The sequence below is a fragment of the Doryrhamphus excisus genome, linkage group LG12 (genome assembly GCF_037039965.1).
Source record: "Doryrhamphus excisus strain RoL-2023G ecotype Guam linkage group LG12, RoL_Dexc_Guam_v1.1, whole genome shotgun sequence".
NCBI classification, from domain to species: Eukaryota; Metazoa; Chordata; class Actinopteri; order Syngnathiformes; family Syngnathidae; genus Doryrhamphus; species Doryrhamphus excisus.
Window position 1 is genome coordinate 17,392,948 of NC_136368.1, and position 23,145 is coordinate 17,416,092.

Genomic DNA, 23,145 nt, shown 5'->3' on the forward strand with positions numbered 1-23,145 from the left:
TTTTTGCGGACATGACCACATTCATCTTTTCAAGAGGTTTGAGCCGTCTTAGAGGAATTTGGGGATGTTGAGTTACCGTGTTTTCTATTTTCTATTAAAAAGAACAAGCTTTAAAGTTGGTTTAAACCACACAAAAACACAGTTTATAGTGCTATACTGTAACATGATTGTCACTTTGATTAAAAAAAAGACCTGTTATAATTTTTCCGCTTTTCTGACCTATAAATGTTATTACAATGTTGTATTCTCATGTTAAACAAGAAACAAAGTTTCAGATAATGAAGTTTACGCATTTGGAAGTCAGCCTTGTAAGTTTCAGTTTCAGTTTTTTTTTCTAACACCGGCTCTCTGTGACTTCCTTATATGGGCGTGCCTGGGTACAAGCAGTCTGGGACTAATCACAGAGGAGTGGGCGTGCCTGCAGGCAGGCCATGGTTGGTATGAATTAAAACAGACCGTTTTGGAAATCCAAGGAAATACAACTGGTAGAGGTGCAGATTCTGGAAGCACTCGAAAGCTTTCTGTGCGGATTATCATGTGTAGCTGCTCTATAGGAGTCCAGAACTTAACTCAAAGGGCCCAAAAACAGCATAATAGGTTCCATTTAAAGAAGCTACAGGGCATTTGGTAGATTTCACAGCTTATACTATAAGAAGTTGGACACAATGTGGCAGCAAGATCAACACAGACACCACCTTTGTCTTTTGTTATTTCTTGAAATTTCAATTACTTGCGTTGTTTGTCAAACAATGCACAACAATGAGCCAATTCAAGAAACAATACAAGCAGTTGATGTTTGCTTAATATAAGGATGAAGAGTCTCAAACCAGTCATGATGTGCTATACATATCACTATATTAACTTTAATTATATTTGTTTGCCATTTAAGTTGTTTAATTGTCACTTTAGTTAGTTAGTTTTCCATATAGAATTCATTGGTTTTGTTCCTAATTTCTCATCAGTTTCTCCTTTCTTTGAGGTGATTGGTCAGGGCACAAGCATGGAGGCACGCCCATGTGAGTGCAGGCCAGAGGCATATGATCACCTTGATTGGACTCTCCCAAGTGTCACCTGGAGGAGGGGGGGGTTAACTGGGTAGTTTCTGGGTAAAGGACGTTAAATGTAATATAGTGGTTAAAATGTATACAGAAATTTGAACTTAAGTGTGGTAATATTGAAAGGCTTTTGTAACCTAAAGGAAAGGTGTTGAAAGTGTAAATATGGTACCTTTTAGATAAATTGCCTCACCCTCTCATTGGGGAATTATGGTTGGCCCTGCACGGGTAAAAGGGGCTGGGGTGAATTGTTGGGGAGAAGGCCTGTTGTGTGTGCTGGGGGAAATGCTGCTGGACTGTCTGGTGAAATGAACTTGAAGCGCTCTCAAGCCCATGGTCTGGTGTGCGTTTCAGAAGCTATGGCTATCCCGTGCTAGTAAGAAGCTATTTTTACAACTAAAATCTTACACTCACCTTCTGTAAATGTTATAACCCTGAAAAGGGGGAAATATGTGAATAAGGATGGCCGGACACAATGTCTCCCTCTGGCATCCTCATCCAGAATGCTTTTATTTTATTTATTTCACATACAAAAAAAACATGTATGTCAAGCACACAGTAGCCATTTTGTTTCCCATAAGTAGACCTGCACAGCAAATCAACAAGCCAACAAACAGTGTCCCTTTCTACTTTTTCAGACAATTCAAACACAAAATATTTGCATATTATTTTAAACATCCAAAAAAAGAACATATACTGTGCATGTCTACCTAAACAAATACACATATTACACATAAACCGTGCCATTACCCTCCTAACAGACGTTGGTTAGCTAGCTTACAGTACCATGTAGCATCAATTTATAAATAGACGCGATGCTTTTTAGTGAGCACCTTGCAACACAAACAATATATCATATGAATTGTCTCCTGTTGTGGATTTGGCTCCTCTTTATGTGATGTTGACTGAGCTCATTCAGTCTCTACCAAAATCTTGTGAAAAATCAGTCAGGAGATTTCTGTTATTCATAATGTGCTGTATTGCTAGCATATTTAACACATTATTCACTTAAATTTGCACATTTCAGTGGTTGTGCTTTGAATTGTCTTGTTTTTTTGGTTTGGTTGACCTCTGATCCGACGTTCTTTTGATCACCTGAATGTATATCATGTGTATTGAAGTACGGCGTGTCAGCTCCCATGCCAACACAGATGGAAAAATGCTATCGCCTTGATTTTAAAAGGTTAAATGGTCAATTATCCACACAAGTTTTGTAGACCATAAAATACTGGAGCAAAAAAGAAAGTTTCATGGATGGAATTTGTTGTCTGAGTGGAAAATAACAACACATTAACTTCAATTCAAACAGCAACATAATTGTATATGAGTCCTTGCCCTAAGATCTCGGCTTGATGAAGCACATGTAGACCTACTCTAATTTCCAAACCACATGTGAGAAGTTACTTCAATAAGAAGACATCAATCAAGCTTGAAGCGTTAGTGTGATGCATGTGATGATGTTTTTATGCCTTCTTCACTGGTTGTCATGCCATTAGTTCTGGGGAACATCACAGCTCAAGTGGATGGATGAGCAGTAAATCAAATGACACGGCTTCTTTCATTTTGCCTTCTCTGTGAAAAAGCAATATGACCAGACGATCACGATTTGCTGCCGATCTTAATGGACTGTATTTTTGACGCTGGGTTGTTGATTGGTTTGGACCCCAGATGCAGAAGCAAAGACAGTGGATTAAAAACATATTTTTAATTGTATGCGCATAAGAATTGTTCTACAAGGTAGTCTTCTACAAAAAACAGGAACCCAAGGCCACTGAGTTGGGATGTACGAATCTGATCTTCAGGATTAAATCGGCTGCTGTATTTTGAAGATCGGATAAAAATTGGCTTCTGTCATAAGATCGGATTGATTTGTAAAACGTTTGTAACTCTCCGCCACACTCAAACACTGTAGTTGCAGTAATGCGCCTCAAAGCTGATTGCTACTTGAGTCCCACCAACCGCAAAAAGAAAATAACGCAACACCACCATGCAGACGATTCAGGTATACTGTGGTAAAGTTAGTTTCATGATGGACATTGGATATTCAGCTCCTTAGCTACAGCGGTAGTTTCCTCTCACTGTGCTTGGACTGCTGCATCATAGTTACTATTGCGTTGAAAAGAGTGTATATATATACATATTTTGGTTACATTATTTTTAATGAATTTTCATAACCATATTCAACTCCACATATTTGTCAAATTTTGCAACAAAAACTTATTATAAAAAAAAATCAGGATCAAATTGGTAAGACTATTTAAAAACAAATATCTGCTCAGAAGCTCAAAAATGTGGATCGGGACATCCCTATTGCCACTCCAAAGAAATCCCACTCAGCTCAGCTCAAATCAGTTTGGGACAGATTGGACAATACAACAAGGCAATGCAAGTCCATTGTTATATGCTGCACAGGAAGCAGGCCAAAAGTTGTTCTCTCAGCTCCATGAACGAGAGCGAGTCGTGCAGAGGAATGCTTGAAGGAACCATCCAGCATCTTTCTACTCGGCAATCAGCTCCAGGTGTGCTTTGTTGGTTCGGCTCTCACCGGAAAACTGATCTGAAAAGGGAAACACAAAACACAGCAAATGGGAAGCAACACTAAATAGTTTGCCACTTACAAATCCACACTCATGATATTTGAGGGCCGGGTAACTTAAATTGTTGTATTTTGTTTGTATTAGCTTTGTTATTGATGTTATTGTATGCAATTGCTCCCCCTCTTACAAACATAAGCAGGCAGTTGTTGTTATTGTTGTTGCTGTTTTCTGTTATTGCTTTTTGTTCTCTGCCATCTCTGTGTGTCCTGGCACAATAAAGCATTCAGATCACTCATTACCGCATGACTAAGCTGCCAAAGAGGACAGTTTAAAAAAAAAAAAGGTGCCTTTGTACCCTAAAGCAAGTATTGTATTTTTACAATGCCTATGCATGAGACATAGAAAAGCTAAATGTTCATATTAGACACAGAGTTACTGTAATTGTAATTTTACAAATCATTTTCTCACACACTCCAACCAATCAACTTAGATCCATCATGATACGGGTCTGCACAAAGCAACTGAGGTCAATGGAGGACTGATGTGCATGCATAATGTTGGTGTATTCAGAACCATTCAGGCCCGGAGAAAATAATAATGTGCCCCCATTTCTCCCTTCCAACATATACTTTAGACCCTTGTATGTATTGTCCACAATAGAAGGGATTATCACCCCCTTTTATCCCCTTCTTATGGGTTTTGTGTTGATTCTATGGTTCATCATGTCCAGCTGGCAATATTAACCCAGATTACTGCCTGCTAGTGTCATGACACTAGCAAAGTATATACTGAGGGGAGGCAGTTTTACGCTCTGAATCTGCGTACAGTAATCCCTCGTTTGTCGTGGTTAAATGGATTCCAGACCCGACCGCGATGAGTGAATTTTGGCAAATAGGAATATTTTTGTTGTTAGAGCATAGAAAACCTATGACCTTCTAAATACAAAGACTGCTGTTTTCAAATACATATTAGTCCTATATACTTTTTTTTTCCTTAACTGAAATACATATGTGGCCTTACCGTTTATCTGTATGTGAAGTACATCCTCATCCAGGAAAAGCTTTGATATTTTGTTGTAAAAGTCTTTTAAACTCCTGGTGAGCTTGAGTATATAATCCTCCATCTTGGCAGTCAAATGTATTCATTTGGCAAAACATAAAAATATCTAGCATTTGACTTGTTGCCCTCAAGCTGGTTATACAGGCATATAAGAAGTGTTTTTTTTCAACATTTTATTATTGGCGACATGCTGACAAACAAAGTGGTCATGATCCAACTGCCATCAGCCACACGGTAAGCAGTCCTTGTGCCTCCTTAAATACATTTAGAACACATTTCAACTAAGGATAACAGGACATGGTTCAAGAACTTATCTGCTACAATAACAATGTCGCTATAGCTTGGTTAATATGTATTGTGAACTACCTGCTTGATTTAGAACCATGGTTCCCAAAGTGGGGTACGCCAAGTGCCATGGTGTACATGCATAACAATGAAAAACAATTAGCGCCTAACACTCACAACTAAGAGTGCACTTGAACACCTCACTGAGCAAGGAGATCAGAGCGGGAAGGAGACAGTGTCAAGTTGTTCATTGCTCAGTGTGCCATATATAAGCAGATAAGCAAGTCGAAATGATTATTTTGTGCATTGAGAGTGTTTAATGTTGAAGATATAATTTATATTGGTGTTCCAATTATTCCCTGCATGGTGCAGTGGTGAAAACCTGTCATTGGGAGTAGATATTCACTCAAAAACAAGGCTTTATTGTTTTGTTTTATTTATTTTTTTTATTGTTTTTGTATTTCCAATTAAGAAGGGGGCAGTGGTTATTTTATGAGTTGGGACACCATGGGGAGATTCCCGTCAGATTATGGACACTTCATACTCAACAAGCAGGATCAAAACTAGCAAACTGACATCAGTGCTGAGCTAGCTTTTTCCAAGACTGGTGCATCACTTAACTTCTCGGTCACAAGTTACTGCTGCATTCACAGGCACTTGGAAATTTCAGGAAACACATCCAAACATGCACATACAGCTCAAATCATGTTATATTTACAAAAGCAAGCACTTAGTTCTTATTGCTCATAATAACAGTAACTGAAGTGAGGCTACATTCAGTTCATTCAAAGGGAACAATGCCATCATCAGAGTGGTATAAGTTACTTGAAAAAATTACTTAAAAAATTGTAAATTAATTTAAAAAATTAAAATTACTATTAAATTACTATTACTAAATTATTAAGCATGCAGGAATAGGGCTACATGGCTTCAGAAGGGGAACCACTGATTTAGAATATACATCAATGCACAAGCATAAAACACATACGTAAACATACATACTATCTAAACAGCTGGCCTTGGTACATTATGCATATGAGATGAAGTAATGCACTGTAACTACATGGACCTTACTTGGATTAGAGCGCGAACAAGCATTTAGGGCTTTGCTTTAATTTTGGTTTTACTTTTGCACACACAGCAGCATCTGTCATCAAAGGCTTGTCTCATGTTTACACTGGCAGAAGCTTCATGTGATCTACACTGTCATTAGGTGATGCAACATGTCTGGTCTTTGGGTGCTCTTCAAGTCACCACATAAGACACTCTTTTTACTGTATCTTTTCCACTGACATAATATGACAAAAACATCTTTATTCTGATGCAGAAATCTGTTCATTTTAACAGAAATCAATGGAACTAGGAAAACTCAGATAGAAATTATGTGGACAGTGACAAGATTTTTTTTGATAAAGCATTTTTTATTTAAATGTCTTACTCTTTTGAATGCATATTGTTTTGAGAAGACAAACTCTTTACTTAAGTGGCACCAACAACCAACAACAACTATGTTCCCCATCACTAAAGTCCAACTAGAACTCAGCTCACAGGATGAAGCGGGATGTCATACAACTTCATGTAAAAAAAAAAAAAAAAAAAATCCAAAATATCCCTTTAAGCTAGTTCTTATTGTCTTTCCAATTTCGTTCCTCCTTTTAGGCATGCATCATTGTAAGTCTTATTCAGTTTGTATCTGTCTTCGGCATCGTATATGCCTTGACCTTGTTGCTATTTTTCTGGTTTGGTGTTGTCCACTTCCAATAGTTACTTCTCCTAATACTTCTAGCTTATGTCACTAATTGTATGTTTGTTATATCTATGGTCTACAATAAACACAGTTATACTACTCAGTTTATCTGTCTCAGCTTTGGGGTCCAACATTCATTAGTTCCGACACATTAAAAAAATGTTTTAAGGGCAAAAACCCATGTTCGAGCTTGGATTAAAGGCCATAAATATGCATTTTTAAAGTATCCATGCCCGTATGAGCATAACCTGAAACTGATATTTTGACCTGTAATAGCCCTTGATAATGAATTATAGACTGTTTTTCAGTTCTCCAGAGATACATTTTATGGCATACTATTTATACTTCTTCCTCTTTTGGGGTGTTTATATTGTAAATGATAGCAAACAAATAATTCTCTGAAGCCACGCTTAAGGCCGGTTGGAAATTTTGTGCTTTTTATCCAAAACAAGAGCTGTGAATCCTGACTTTTGGTAACATCCTCAGGGTTTATATTCATTTGTTTTTTAAACTGCCATGTCCTTTCCATCAGGGCAACAACTAATGTTGTTTGGTTGGATTTGATCCTATCCAATGAATGGCTGAGAAGTCTGCCGCCAAGAAGAAAGGACCTTTGGTCCAATGACGACGCTTTTGAAGGTAAGTGGCAGTTCCTTCTTTAGTACCCTTCCCACTCCTTTGTTTGTTTTTATTGATTTTGCCGTAAGCACAAATGTGCTTTTGCAAAAACTCTTAACAATTCAATGTAATTGTGCACTTTTTTGTAATAATACTATAGTAAAGAATTGGTCGAATTTGACAGGTTGACATAAACAGGGTCAACTTAAACAGGCTTCGCTGTATCAGTGGTTGGAATCTGCCCACCCTGGTGTGCACATACCATATTTCCAAAATGAAAATAACATTGGCTGTGAAGGAAAGGCACATGGGGTAGAGGAAGCCACGCCGGCTCTCTCTGAGGCGCCCTGCCCCTATCTTGAATCCTAATCCGATGAGCTCACACACAGCATGTTCCTCTCGTGAGTTCTGCATGATTTGCGCTACCCCAAGAGATAAAGGACGGATGGGGTGCTGGTGTCCTCGCGGGGAGACGAGTGGAGTGGGTGTTACAAGGAGGAGGGAGGGAAAGGTTGAGGATTTGGGGATTTGGGGTTTGGTTCAAGGGAAAGGGGCGGAGCGGGGACAGACTTAGGCCTCGATGTGCATGTTTGGGGGATCTCATCATCGCCACCCCTCACCCCCCGTCCCGGACACTGACCTGTTCATACAATTCATATTAAAAACTCAGATGACCCCTGAGACTAATCTTGTGACCTTAGCACATTAGCGTGACCGTTGGTGGACACGAGAAAGGACAGCCATCACTTCGGTCTGAGTCAACAGATAGTTGATTGTGGTCCGTGTTTGTGGGGTGCGGGGTCAGTGATAGAAGTGGGGTATTGCGTGTGGAATAGTTGGTCACAGGGACCCTCATTGTTAAAGATCCATTATTACAAAATAGGCTGCAAGAGGCGGGCCGTGGGATAAATTAAAACAGACAGGAAGCATGAAATCCAAAGGAATACAGCTGGAATAGGTACAGATTCTCGAAGCTCTAGAAAGCTTTCTGTGCTGGTTATTTTGTGTAGCTGCGCTCTAGGAGTCCACAACTCAATACAATGGGCTAATAGTATAATAATCATAATACATTTTATTTCAAAGCGCCTTTCAGGACACCTAAGGTCGCTGTACAGAAGATATAAAAACAGATAGGTCTCCTAAAAAGCCTGGGTGTGTTTTTCTAGTGTGTTTTATATAGGTTAATTACAGAAAATATAGTAAGAACAGTTTAAATATGATATTTGTACTCTATTGCAGCATTATAAATGTAAAATGGCTTTAAAATTAGATCTAATGGCCAAGAATATCAAGTTGTAGATATGAGCTTCTGTGAAATGACGGTCATATGATAACCATTCCAAAATGTTTCCTATACCTCTTAGGAACTTCATGGAGTGACACAAAGATGTTTAGGACACATTTCAATTGTTGCTGATTTGGCTTTTCCTGGGTTAATGAAAAAAAAAGTTGTATTTAGATTATACAGGATCAGGCAAAATAATCTGACACATTTGTAGGTTAAAAGGCAAATAAAGTAAAGAAACAAAAAATGTTTTTACTTTCGAAAAATACATATAATGCCTTTTTTTTTCGTTTCTTTTTCAGTTGCTGCCATGAATTGGACTGATGAGCATGGCGCTTTCATTGTGGAAACGTTTATCAAAACAAACAAATCTCTAACTGCAACACAACAAGCGTTCCGTTTGCACTTCAATCTTGGTAGACATGATCCCGTACCAGTTCCAAACCCATAACATCTTGTTATGGGTTACCAACTTCAGAGCTACTGGATCTGCACTGAACCCAAAATCAACCTGCCGACCTCGCACCGCCAGAACTGATTTAATTTTTAAAACATAATGAAACAGAATGGCATTATATGTACTTTTTGAAAAATGTTTGTTTCTTTACTTTATTTGCCTTTTATTTAACCTACAAATGTGTCAGATCAAGTTCTGGTGAAGTTACATGAACGGACCAAGCTGCTTGTTGCGGTGTTGTTTTTCAAGTCCTCAATGAATGTGGACTTGTTCAGAATTTATGTCCATGGAAAACCCCTTCAGAGTGTTCAGAGGCAGATACTGTGAGGAGATTACTCACAGGCCTCCTTTCGAGGTCCTTTATGGCCTACGGAGTCTGTAACAAGCCAGCCATTTGGTCAGTAATGTTCAATTGCAGCTCAAAGCACCGACTTGTTGTCTCTGGGACCTGTGGACAACTCGTGAAGCTCTTGGAGGCTACTTTTATACGGTGATAAAAAAAAAAGGGGCCAATAAAGCCTTCTCACCAGAGGCAGATCCTCCCGGCATAACAGTCCTTGTTAATCACAGCAAACAGTTGGAGATCCTTTCAAAGGGGATTATATCAGGGTCAGGAGCATTTGGACCTTAATTACCCTTGACATAATGTTTGACCATTCTGTTGCCACTCGGGAGGGCAACACTTATTCAGGGGACATGGGCCTGAGGGTTACCGAGGTTACCCACATTAACACTGACACAACACCCCACCCCCAGCCAATTTCTTCAACGTGTAGTCAAACAAGTCCAAGTGCTCTAAGCCTACTTTTAACAATAGTTAGAAAATGATTTGTCTGGGATGTAAAAGATGATGTTAGTACTGCTGAGTGCTTTGTTTGTAGTGTCTCTAGATTTTGGACCACTCACAAAATGTGGTATTGGGCTCAAATATCAGGATCAAAATGGAAACACTCAACAGTTAGATATAAAGTACAGAAATATATAAAGTTTAGGAATTAAGGTTTTAATTTTATCTGAAAGCTAAATTTCCCTTACTTTTTGTGAGTAGTGTATAACTGAAGGGTTGAAGGTCATTGGTTCCAACCTTCCCCCTCACAGGATCTGTAGTTGAGAGCACCGCATCCTTGTTCCAATGCCTGTTTACAAGACAGCAGTCTGGTCAAAACTGTGTGTTTTCTTTCAAATAAATTCTTAGATATCATAGACAAATACTGGAAATCAGATTTTTTTATTAAAATACAAGACAAAAATATGTTCTAGATGTGCGCTATGCTGTTCTCTGGTGTTACCGTTTTGATATTGTGTGGAGAAATGCGGAAATAACTACAAAATTGTACTTAATTCACCAGCTGTCCTACCAAAAAGGACAGCCAGGACACACAAAAACCTTTTATTAATGAATTCATAAATATATACTGATCTGGTACACAGAAAATGTCTTTCTGTATGTTTTTTTTTTTTACAGAAACTAGTGCTGACCTCCACTCTGAGATCTGGTTGTAAGTACGTATTAGTCTGCGCTCTTCAAAAACACTCAATGGAACTCTCAAACTAACAGTTCATTTTAAATAAACCCCCTAATTTCAGTAAGTGGGAGCACATAATTGGAGTTACTTTGACTGCAGGGCGGGATTGACAAAGGATTAGGGAAAAGTTGGATGGACTGGGAGGAGAAGGCACGGAAGAGGTAATCAGTAATTACTGTGAAATTGCATTTTTACCGGTTACCCAATGCCATTTTGATCCCTGACTCCATCAAGGACAAGCAACTGAGTGACACATACTTAATTAGAGAATGATTCCAATAACAGAGACACTGGAAATCATTTTACTTCTGGAGTTGCATCTACATGTAGCCTCAATGGGGTACAAGCCATTGCCTTGTTGTGCCAGTCCCAAGTCTGGATAAATACAGAGGGCCTCCAACGTAAAAATGTTGCCAAACCAACTATGCAAATCAACAACATGACTTCCATACCGGATCAGTCAAGGCCCGGGTTAACAACAACCGCCATCAGTGCTGTTCACCCACAGGGTGCCGGTGGAAATTGGGTTACTGTTGGTCAAAGAATGAGAGAAGGAGGACGTGCCCATAAGAAGAGAGAGAAGAGGAGTGCCAAGAACCTAGAACTGAGAGTAGGGACAGGAATGACAAGAAAAGGTAGAGAGTTGGTTGACCGGCCATCTCTGTGTGGAGTTTGCATGTTCTTCTCTTGCATGTGTGGGTTTTCTCCGAGGCCTCCCACATTCCAAAAACATGCTAGGTTAATTGGCGACTCCAAATTGTCCATAGGTATGAATGTGAGTGTGAATGCTTGTTTGTCTATATGTGCTTTGTGATTGGCTGGCCACCAGCCCAGGGTGTACTCCACCTCTCACCCGAAGACAGCTGGGATAGGCTCCAGCACCCCCACCCCCCTCGTATAAGCAGTAGAAAACAAATGAATTAATTGAAATACTCAAAAATGGTGAAAAATAAAAACAATAAATCGTATAATTTTGGTGTAGAAAAACATGTGCTCTTCAGCATTCACACAATTAATGCATGCACTCAGTATGTATATAATCAGTCAGGAAAATGTTTATGGTCATGCCACAAGGGACATCACAGCAACATACGTATAAGGCATTCATTTAGAGGCTCCTCAGTGGTTTTAGAAAAAAAATAACATTTTTACTTAATGAATATGGCAAAGGTGCAAAATGTCCATAGCGAGGTGCTGTTTTAGAAGCTGCTTTATGGCTTCCCAGGAGAGCTACTTAAGTCATAGTGCCTACAGTCACTGTAAAATAATAAGCAGATATTGTGTGGCATTTAACGATAAATACTTTTTTTTTTTAAGTCTCCACCAAGAAAAGAAAAACGTAGAGCTTTGACTCCTCATAAATCTGTCATTGCACACATTTAAGTGTTCATTATGCTGGCTTGTGTTCTTGTTTTGTACCTTGTAGTGTACATTGTAGTGCTGAAAGTAGCAGTTTTCAGAGTGGGGCATATTAAGAATTGTATTATGAAAATGTGCATAAACATGTTAATGTTTCCCATGGCACATTCCAAACCACATTAGAAACATTAATCTGTGAATTAATGAATTCCTAATGGGTTTTGTGAGGACAAAATCACGTTTTGTCATCAGGCTTTCCTTCCAAGGTCACTGGCTAAGAGAAATTAAGACCATGAAGGAGAATGAACATATTGTATGCAAGCTTAACACCAGTAACAATTCCATATTTGTTGGTTAAAACCGCTTTGACAAAACTGAGCACTTGTTAGCTAAACATTGAAAAGCTAATCAGAGCTGCACAATTATTTTGTGAGGAAAAAAAGGCCAATAAAAAGGCAGCAATTACACACCCTGAGTGTTTTATACACATTATATAGTGGTAACGCAATTGTTGTGTCACTAATTTTATTGTATATAAAATCAATATTATTATTAAAATGTGTTGTAATAGAATTACCATAGGGATCCTTGGATTGGCTCACTCTTCCACACATATACGGTATACACACTGCAGGATGTTAAAGGTCTAAGTGCGAGGTATACCCTGGACTGGTGGCCAGCCAATCACAGGGCACATATAGACAAACAACCATTCACACTCACATTCATACCTATGGACAATTTGGAGTCGCCAATTAACCTAGCATGTTTTTGGACTGTGAGAAGCCGGAGTCCCCGGAGAAAACCCACGCACGCACGGGGAAAACATGCAAATTCCACAGGAATAAAATGAAACAATTTCTAACTTTTATCCTTGGATTTGTCTTGCACACCGAGAGGGACGTTGCAAGGGAGAGAGAGATACGGGATTATTGTGAGGATGAAGTCTCAATACTGCACTGCTAGTAATCACTGTCCATTTCAGAGAAGCAGCTCCTTTGACATGTTCAAGGATACAACCAGACATGAATTTCTACACTTTTTGAGCATTCAAGTTCATGTTTCACTTTAAGACTCCCTCATGCTTGGGAGACATAATGAAAAGAGTATATTATTGTACAATATTAATAATTAATGAAAGTTTTTTGCCACACAGCAGTCATTATTTAAGTTGCTCATAAGACAGGCATAAAGCCCTCCTTTCTTCCTCCATTGCTTTCATAAAGGATACCTTGCGAGTGTGTATGTGACAGGGTCTTTTATGCGTACTTGGAAGAACCCCACCCTGGTTTGTGTAATTTGTTGTGCTCATTGTTGGACAATGTAGAAAGGAGCGGTTCTGTACTATTGAGATGGGAGGAGCCCGACCCGATGCCCTGGTCTGTGCTATGTGTCGCTTGAATAGACAGCTAAGGTGTCCATGCCCCCACAGTGTGGGAAAGGTGGTGCACCTGCAGCAGCTTGACAGCGGCTGACACAAGATCGCGTGCTAACTTTGGATGCCGCAGCCATCATGAGGTGACACTCCACATTGACGGGTACAGTAGGAGGGTCACGCTCCCATGCTGTGTTAACAACTCCTGTCTCAGATCAAACAGATCAGGTTCACATGTGGCTTCATGTACGGTGCATTGTATTTTGCTAACTCTATGGACACACAGAAATAATATACAGCATACACATGGTATAATATGATGCCCTGCAGTGTAATACGAGATGCACTAATAGTGACCTTGGTGTCCAAAGTTTGCTGCATGTATGTTATTGGCCGGCACCAGATTCATCCATCTATTTTCTACACCACTTATCCTTGTTAGGGTCCCGGGTAAGCAGAATGTGCAGTACAGGATACCTTAGTATGTGTAAATTAAGTATCACAAGATTTGGTGTTGGGTGGCTGATTCAAGATGGCTGAATAAACCGATGCTAGGAGTAGTCCGGTAGAAGTCATTAATAGTACAACATTTAGTTTATTCCACTCAATATTGTACTATAACCGAGGCACTGTATGACAACTGAGGCAAAATTTTCAGCACCGAATAATACAAAAACTGGGTCTTTTAAAACTGAGGTTTTATTTCATGAAATTTTCATGACATGATGATGATCTCGGACTTGTTTTTCTCTTTGTAACACGTGAATATATGTTTATTGATTAATTACGTAACATGAGTGTGAATGGTTGTTTGTCTATATGTGCCCTGCAATTGGCTGGCAACCGGTCTACCCCGCCTCTCGCCCAAAGACAGCTGGGATAGGCTCCAGCATACCGCCCCAGCCCTCTGGTGGTGATAAGTGGCATAGAAAATTATTTTCCTTTGTCTTTTTATGGCTTTTCTGCAACATTTATTATTGTAAAGAAGTTATCAACAATGCAAAGTATGGCACTTTGGACTTTCAGTGACCTGGGCTCATACCATGCATCTGTTATTGTGCTGTCGCTATTCCAGCTGGGTGTTGGTCTGATATTAGATTGGAACTATTAAAGAAATATTCCTTATTCAAATTTACAACCCACGGACACATTGAGCTTTCAACTTGATACTGTGAGGAGCACGTCATCACTCACAGAAAAACCAATGCAAGCCGATAACTAATTTTTACTGTATGTCAAAATCGGCACATCCCTACTTAATACATGTCCACATTACTAGAAAAATTTCCGCTAAAAGTAACTGATTTTAGAAAAACGAATGACAAATTACCACAAGGAACTGGGCAAACAGTCAGACCGGCATATGCAAAAGATGACTTAACCCTTTCATCATTCCTGTACTCTATCCAAATAAGTAGCTTCATTTACTCATGATTTTATTTTTTTAGTCCAGGGTTTGACAAAGTGAACTGCATTCATAATTCCCAAACATATTTTCGGCATGAAATTCCCAGCTATTACTAAACTATTACAAACACAAATGCAAATCTATTCAGGAACGGTCTGAAATACCATTACCAGTATTTATATTGTGTTTAAGTGCATCAATCAGTCTCTCTTCTTTCTGCATGACATGTCCCCTGATGTGTGTACGTGGCAACGCCTCCATTCCTGGCATTCCTCCCTGGAACACACAAATAGGACCCCACAGAATGGGATCAACAAGACGACATTCCTCAGGCAAGTTTTAACACAAAACACTGTCCTGCTACTGTAAGTGGGACACTGACGGGAGTAGTGTTATATAAACCATCAGGGGAATGATGAAGTATTACTCCACTTGGTTTATGAGGCTTCAGTGGAGCCATTAGATCCCAAAAGATATTACTGTATGTTAAAATATGAATACTCTTTTCCAGGGTTTCCTTAAAGTCATAAGTTCATATTTTAAAGAAACAAAAACTATTTATTCGATTGAAACATGAACAGCAGCATGCAGCGGTTCTCAATTATTGTTTGCCATGCCCCCCTCCAAGGTATAAATACATTTCATGCCGCTGCCCCAGAATCAAAATACTATTAAGAAGCTAATAATATGTATTTATTTGCATGGCTGTATGAGCATTCCAAATAAAATGAGCTGAGATAACATCTGCAACAACTTAAAACTATAAGTTATGTTTACTCACTGACCCCCTTACACCTCACTGTGTCTCCCAGGGCGGACTATTTGAGAAGCATTACTGTAGTGCATTTTAGGTTCATCCTGGAATTTTATTTTACCCAAAAGTCAAATATCTTGAACTTTTTGTGTGTGTTTCACACGTTTCATTGTCTAATACAATGGTTTGCAAAGTGTGGTCTGGGTGCCATATGCGACCACATTTCTTTTTTAACTTTATAGTCTAGGAATACAATTAAAGAACATCAGAACATTGCAAAAAAGGGTAAGAGCCACACTATGTACAGAAAAATTTATGAGATAAAAACGTATCAGTCTCATATTAGGTAAATGAGGCGGAACTTTTTTGGAGTTTTTTCAGAAGGCTTTCTAAGCGGAATAGTTGCATCCCAATACATGCATTCGCAGCAATCTCTTTTTAGTTGTTTTTATATCTTAAGAACGCACAGAAAAGAGAAAGATGCACTTATGACACACAAGGATTGTAGTTTTCCTTTAAAGCTACAGACACACAAAGACGCTAAAGCACTTTTAAACTGTCTACAGAATATTCCAGAATGAAGGCATAACAAACAAAAAAACATATCAGTCCTTTGAGTGTGTGTCCACAAATTAGGACAGCAAAATACAAAATGGAAATCTAAAAAAAAAAAAAGTTAATACCCTTAAAATGTTTAGTTTTCATTGTTTTTGTTCTCATGTTTGTAAGTGTCCTAATACATTCGTTAACCATGCTACGTTGCATTGAGCATGGCTCTGACATCCGTTAATTTTTCTGTGTGGGGCCCTCAGTGAAAAAGGTTTGGACACGCCTGGTCTGACATGACTGTTGATCGGCGCTGATTGGTCGTTGGCTGTTTGCCTGCGGGACAAGAAGTTAGCAACAAAGCCACCTGACACGCGACAAATACCTTCAACTGGACCGAGTTCACCACAGTGTGGCTGTTGTTCCAGCGCCCAGGGATTACAATTAACTGGCCACTCCTGTTGAGGCTTAATGACCGAGTACTGCAAAAGCCAGCAGCGGGGACACTTCCTGAGCAGTGCCGGTTTAGGCCTAATTGGGACTGGCACAGCAATCCTCACTGCTTATCTCATAGCCAGCTGAGAAATATCAGCAGTGAAGTGTGAATCAAAACATGCTGATTGCAGGAAATTCTGATAGAGCAGCACACATGATGAAAAGGCTTCCACTTCTGGTCAATTTTGCCCCCTCGAGGTCAAACAAGAATGATTGATGGAGTGAAGATTCATATGTGAGACGCAGAATAATTTGACTTTCAGCGTTTGTTACAAATGATAATGACCATGGCTATAAAAAAAAAGTAAAGGGACTTATGGGATCTCCTTTGTTAGAAGAGGTTCCAACCAACACATGTCAAGCCCAAAATCAAATGGGGCAGGGGTGGGGGTTCTGGAAGGGAGGTCCAAGAGATTTGGGTAAACCATCTGTTAACAAAAGCTTTCGGGAAAGAGCACTAATATGGATTTAGGATATTATTCTCTCTGCAGGTGGGATTGTCAAAGCCCCCACGGATTTCTCTGCAAGGAGAGACAAGCCTTAAAGATAAAAAAAAAAAAGGAGAGACCAGTCAAAATGGTCAAAGATGAGCTTTTTAAAATCTCTATTGCTCCTTCATAACTCAGTAAAAATCATGCATCAGTAATAGGGGTGTAACGGTATGCCATCAAATTATATTGTTATTATTATGTATTATTATTAATCATAATAATAATAAATTTAATTTATAATGCACTTTACATCAAATGAATGATCTCAAAGTGCAATTATATTGTATTATAATATTATCATATTAATTTTGCTAATTATAATTAATTAATTATAATAATAATACTAATTTTTAAATGATCCTTCAAAGCTACACTTTGGGATAAAAATCTCTTTCTATCTGTAACTCTGAACAAATGCCCATTGGAACATGATGACTCTCCACATTTGGTAGAAGAATGTATGTAAGAAGGGATCTAAGAATGCCTTCCAGCCTTCTCGCTGCCGGCGTTTATTCCAACAGCAGCCGTCTTTGCCAGGCTTAACAGTGATTTGTCCTCTTTTGCTAACTTGTTTGTTTATCGGGATTGGACAGACATTTAAAGCTGCCAGGTGTTTTACCAGCAAGTGCAGCTGCAGTGGAAGCTAATAACATTTGTACAATTAGTGAAGCTTCTCTTTGGACTGTTCGGACAGCTAACCGTCCACTATCACCGATGGGTTTCGAAAGAGTGGACTACTGTGTGATGGAGAGCACAGTTCACACCAAATTTCCAAGTGATTCTAAGAGAAACAATGCAAGAGAACGAGTGGCTGACAAAGTGTGTGACAAAGGAATTATTAGAGTGTAGGTGACTTTTGTGGTGGTTTTAGTTCTGGACGAGGACGGCGGTCGCTGTGGGTGACTGGCCAATCACAGAGCGTGAAGAGTGAAGAGTGAATACATTACCCAATTTTTAAAAAATAAACGTTATTTCAAACAACACCCTCGGCCATCTCTGTGTGGAGTTTGCATGTTCTCCCCGTGCATGCGTGGGTTTTCCCACATTCCAAAAACATGCTAGGTTAATTGGCGACTCCAAATTGTCCATAGGTATGAATGTGAGTGTGAATGGTTGTTTGTCTATAGTATGTGCCCTGTGATTGGCTGGCGACCAGTCCAGGGTGTATCCCACCTCTCGCCCAAAGACAGCGTTGTGAGGAGAAGTGGTAGAAAATGAATGATTTCTAACAACTATAGAACCGTATACAAACACAATGAGGATTTCCCTTATGGATACAGCTGTACTCGTTGACTAAGAAAGAAGCCCCTGCTTTGCAAATAAAACCTCCAGCTTGAAATTTGCAGCTGTCCACATGGACAAGCCAAATAGTTTATGGTCATATGACACATATGCGCCAACAGGAAGATTTAAGTTTGAAAGGGTCAAGGTGAGGCTTTCAAACCTAAGACCACTATAGTAACTGTCAATCATGCTGATGGTCGTATCATGCTGTGCTCTCACTGGTACTCCTAACCCTTAAATAATAAAAAGAGTAACAGATTTTAATTTATTAATTCATAATAATGTTTTTGTAATGTTTTTGTCACCTATATGAGCTCTTCACTAGACTACATAGTGACTCAGGGGACTTTTGTTTATTTGATCAAAAATTTCTTTTAATAAGAGGGCGACATATCCACTCCTGACGGAAAGCTCAAGACTAGGGAAAATTACAAGTCTTGGCCTTTTCCGTTGATGGATTGTAACCAGGTTGTAAGTAGAGCATCAAACCTCAAAAAGAAGAAACAAAAGCATTGTGTTGAACACTGCATGAAACTCAAGCAGGCTGTTCATCTGTTGATCAAAAGTTGAAGACCATAGATTGTCATTTTCGATCAGTCACACTGTCATTACCCCTGATGGCAAATGGAAAAACGCTTGTTTTCTTTGAACATAGTAGAATTGTTGAATAGCATAAGCCATGACTCTTACTATACAACATCATTGTTGAGGTTGGATGCAGTAAGATGATGATTGCAATGTCTTAAAATCCTCAGTATGATGCATCAAGCCCAGAAACATTTCACAAGGTTGAATGGACTTTTCAGTGAGGACAAGGGCGATTGCATTCCAATAACTATCGGATGGCATCTGTGAGAGATGGACTTAAAGATGGAGCTTCAGGTTTTACAATGGCATCATCCATCTAGACTGAAGGTCTTATTCTCTGGCAATGTTTCCAAAAAATAGTTGAGCCAAGACACTTACTTTGCATTGAAACAAATCTCACGACATACATAAAATGTGGCTTCACAATTATGTACCTCCTGCCGTCTACATCTGTCTTTAAATAGAGGCTATAACCTGCAACACCGCAAGTCCGGACTAAGTTGGCTGAGGTCCCGGAGAAGCAGTGTGTCAGCAAACAGCACACCAGCAACCACAAAGACAGCACTGACAGGATTTGTCAGGTCTGGTAGAATGTACCGTCCCCCAGCATGGGGTAGCGACTGCATCAAGAGTGGCAGATGTTGGTGAACCAGAGAAAACATCTGGTCATCCCAAGAGGAGTTTCAACAACAGTGCTACAAGCAGACAACGTCTTGTGGTCTGTGGTGGAGAGGAGGGTTTTCTCATAGAACTCGCCGTCCTCTGGGAAGAAGTTATGGAAGCAGCATAGGAGCAGAAGTGGTTCAAATATTATGACATGGCATCAGAATGCCAAGTGGTCAGCTGGAAAGCCAGGATTTACCCCCAAGAGGTCAGATGCCTTGGATTTGTGGGAAGATCAGCAGTCCAGTTGCTACAAAGTGGCAGGGGTAGCAGACATGGACCCAAATATTCCAATTCCATTCGGGTTATTTGCTCAAACGGAAAGATACTTTTGTATACACCTAATTCCGAAAGAAAAGTGCCAATCCGAATGAATATATAATCGGATTCACAGGGGTGAATCCTGCAAGGGAAAGAAATATGTGTTCATGTTTCACATAAGGATTGTGAATGATGGGTAAAATTCACCCCAAAAAAGTGCAGTTCCCCTTTAAGATTTTTTTTTCAGGCATGTATCAAGGAATGGAAAATAGAGACATGGAACAAAAACCGATGGGAAAATTTTTCAATGTCCAATATTTTTCCGAGCCATTGTTTTTGTTATACATTTATCTATTTCTTTGTACCAAATGCAACATAATATAAAAGAAAAAATATATATAGATTAGCAAATAAGATGAAACTAAGACAGATGAATTGCCGTACAATTAAGCAATTAAATGCCCATCCTATGTTATATGAGAGGGTCTTTGGAATTAATTCACAGTTAATAAAGACGACTAAAGCCTGCTTAGTGGACTTTGCCCCGATAGACACAGAATCTGGCTCAGGTGATCCCATGCGTAAAGATATGTGAATCTGGCCACTCAAGGGGTTCTGCGGTTTTGGCTTGATTAGTTACATGGATGTTTTTCCTGATGCTGTTGGGAGATCCTGCTGTTTTGTGGTAAACCATACTTCTCTGGTAATATGCTTTAAGAAATAACTTCCCGTATGAGTTTTGACTCTGTCCAAAGGCGTAATGGTTTCAGGAAACTCAGTAAGTATGATGCTCAGCAAGTGAACAAATAGTTGAAAGAAAACTTCCTTAATCAAGGATGACATGTTGCCCATGGTCATATGGGGCCAAGTCCCCCCAGCATGGATCCCTTAGTGGAACAATACAGGGTAATAGAATATTTCTCACTCTGAGTAACTTCCTCATTGGATCCCTTTGTTGATAGTTTAATTGCTTTCAGACATAACGACTGCCAGGAATCGGGCTAGATAATTGGTTAATAAGGAGCAGTATTGGTGGAATCATTCCAGGAATATCTGGTTATCTTTGCAGAGAAACTATTGCCAAATGTTAAAAGATATTTACTTTTGGTATTATCTTTCAAAATATTTCAATGTTTCAAATGTAGTTCTTCCCTGAGATCATATTTCTCCTCTCTTGTAGAGAAGTATTGGATGACTTTTTTAACTAACTAACTAAATGTTTAGCCTTATGCATTATTTTAGCTACCTTGATTCAATCACTTTCGTGAACAAAAAAAGACTAAAACTATCCGTAACAAAATACCTTTTATAAATACAAATGAACAGTGTCATTTACCTGTATATTGTTTACATCATTTTTGTATCTTTCATCTATGAATTGTCACAAGGATACATGAAATGAGCTTGCATGAATCATGTGTTTGTCTAAAGGGACATCACCTGGTGTCTATTCTCTGAATGGACATGCTCATACATGTCACCTATCCCTTTACTTTGGTTACGCCCTTACAGTTCTTTCTGGAGGAGTTTTCTTTCTTTAAGATGTCAATAAACCAGCGGTCAAACATACACTTTTAGAAAAAATAATTATGGATACATGTTGCGCTGACTGATTTATAGTCAAATAATAACTAAACGCTGACACACAGACACCTATCTTCAACCTGGTGTGACGGGTTAAAAATAATACATATCATGCCTGTTCAAGTGACAAAAAAACAAGATAAAAACATCACCCAGTAAATTAAACTCACTGTACATAATAGTGAAATTATTGTAGTTAAAAAGCATTGAAAAAGCATTGAAATGTTTGAAAAAGAATGTGTTTGTTGCCTATGTTCTGCTTAGTCTTCTTTTTGTCGCCATTCGAAGTCTGCTGGGATGGGCTCCAGCGTGCCCCCAGCGTGCCCCCACAACCCAAGGAGAAATTCCATAGAAGATGGATGGTGAAAATATATGAGAAAAATATATTTCTGTCCTCTATTTGTACTGGTAGTCAGCTAAACTAACTAAATATATGTGGGTTAGGGTTAGGGTTGGAATATATGTGAAATAAGTCCCAAGTCAATCACGCTTTTAGGATATGCATTGCTACTAGCTCCCATGCTAAACTTTGATTCTCAATTTTGTGTGTCCTTCTTAGCTTGTACTCTTGGTCCCGGCATCTAGCTGGACTGCTCTGGTTCCCCATTACTGCAGATGTGATATCTGCTCTTTTGGACACTGAACTTATTATTATTAGTTACTGTGTTTTCTGCGCAGAGCTGCCAATTGACTTTGGTTTGCGTCATTTTTCATATTGCCACAACTCTCGTGTCTCCAACCACGACCGGCCATCACACATATGCTATTATTAACTGTCAACTTCTATTTATATTTAATTATCTTACTGTTGTCACAGTGGTGTTTTAATAACAATAACTCGGATTTACAGTTGTATAAAACTAAGATGACTGTGTTGTCTAAACAAAGCGACTGCTGATGGGTGAGTTACTGTTGCCTGGCAACAGAGGTGCCAGGTTGTGTCGCCCTGCCTGCTCGGACGAGTAGGGCGCCGACAGCATGTGAGTTTGCGCTGGCGTAACTAGGGGCATGGCTTTCTTGCCGCGCCTGGTGATCGGCTGCTGCCTGGGGGAAAATTGCGGGGCACCCGGGGTTGCTATAGGCGGGGAATCTGGGCAGCTAGGAACTCTGGCGCCCTGGGGGAGATGGTGGCAGGCTGGATTGAGGGCCTGCTTCCCTTGCGTCCTCATCCAGAGGGGTTCACTATGGCGCTATGGTCTGCCATTGGGGCAGTGGTGTACTGTTGCCTCTGTTTGGGGGGCCTATGGTGAGGCCTTGTCCTCTTAGGTGATGGGTGGTCTGCCCGCTGAGGGTTGAGGGGGTGTTGCTGGCTGTGGGGTCCCGGGTCCGAGGGCCTACTGGCATTTGATGGCCTCGGGCTGGAGGAAGCTTGGTATCGGACTCTTTCTGCCGCCACTCTTCCTGTTCATGGGGGCTGCCCCGTGTGTAAGAGGGGCTGGCAGGGTTTATGATTGTGGGTGTCTTCTCGCTCTGTTGTGGGACCCTCTGCGTGGAGTCAGCCATGGCATCGCCAACATGACATAGTGAAAGAGGTTCTATGCGGAAGTAGTACATTTTTGGCCACTTACTTTGTCCTTCTTTTCCACTCCATTCCAAACCATTTTATAAATAATTATAATAATGATCCTGTAGCCTGTGCATTACAGTAGAGCAATGTTTTGTAAACAAATAATTAACAAGTTTAAAGGTGACTTATAGGGTTGTTATTTCATGGCTACAGGGCTCTAATAATGATTACAAAACTACAATGTGTTAAACGGGTTTATAT

The 23,145-nt window shown here is 39.6% G+C and overlaps 1 long non-coding RNA gene across 1 annotated transcript; it reads left to right on the forward strand.

The window, feature by feature from the left end:
• The first annotated feature begins 1,318 nt into the window (after positions 1 to 1,318).
• LOC131136259 (uncharacterized) lies at positions 1,319 to 17,151 on the forward strand. The gene is made up of 4 exons (XR_013629567.1): positions 1,319 to 1,431; positions 7,216 to 7,322; positions 15,005 to 15,043; positions 16,278 to 17,151. It is a non-coding gene; the product is annotated as an uncharacterized LOC131136259 (long non-coding RNA).
• Positions 17,152 to 23,145: the final 5,994 nt, after the last annotated feature.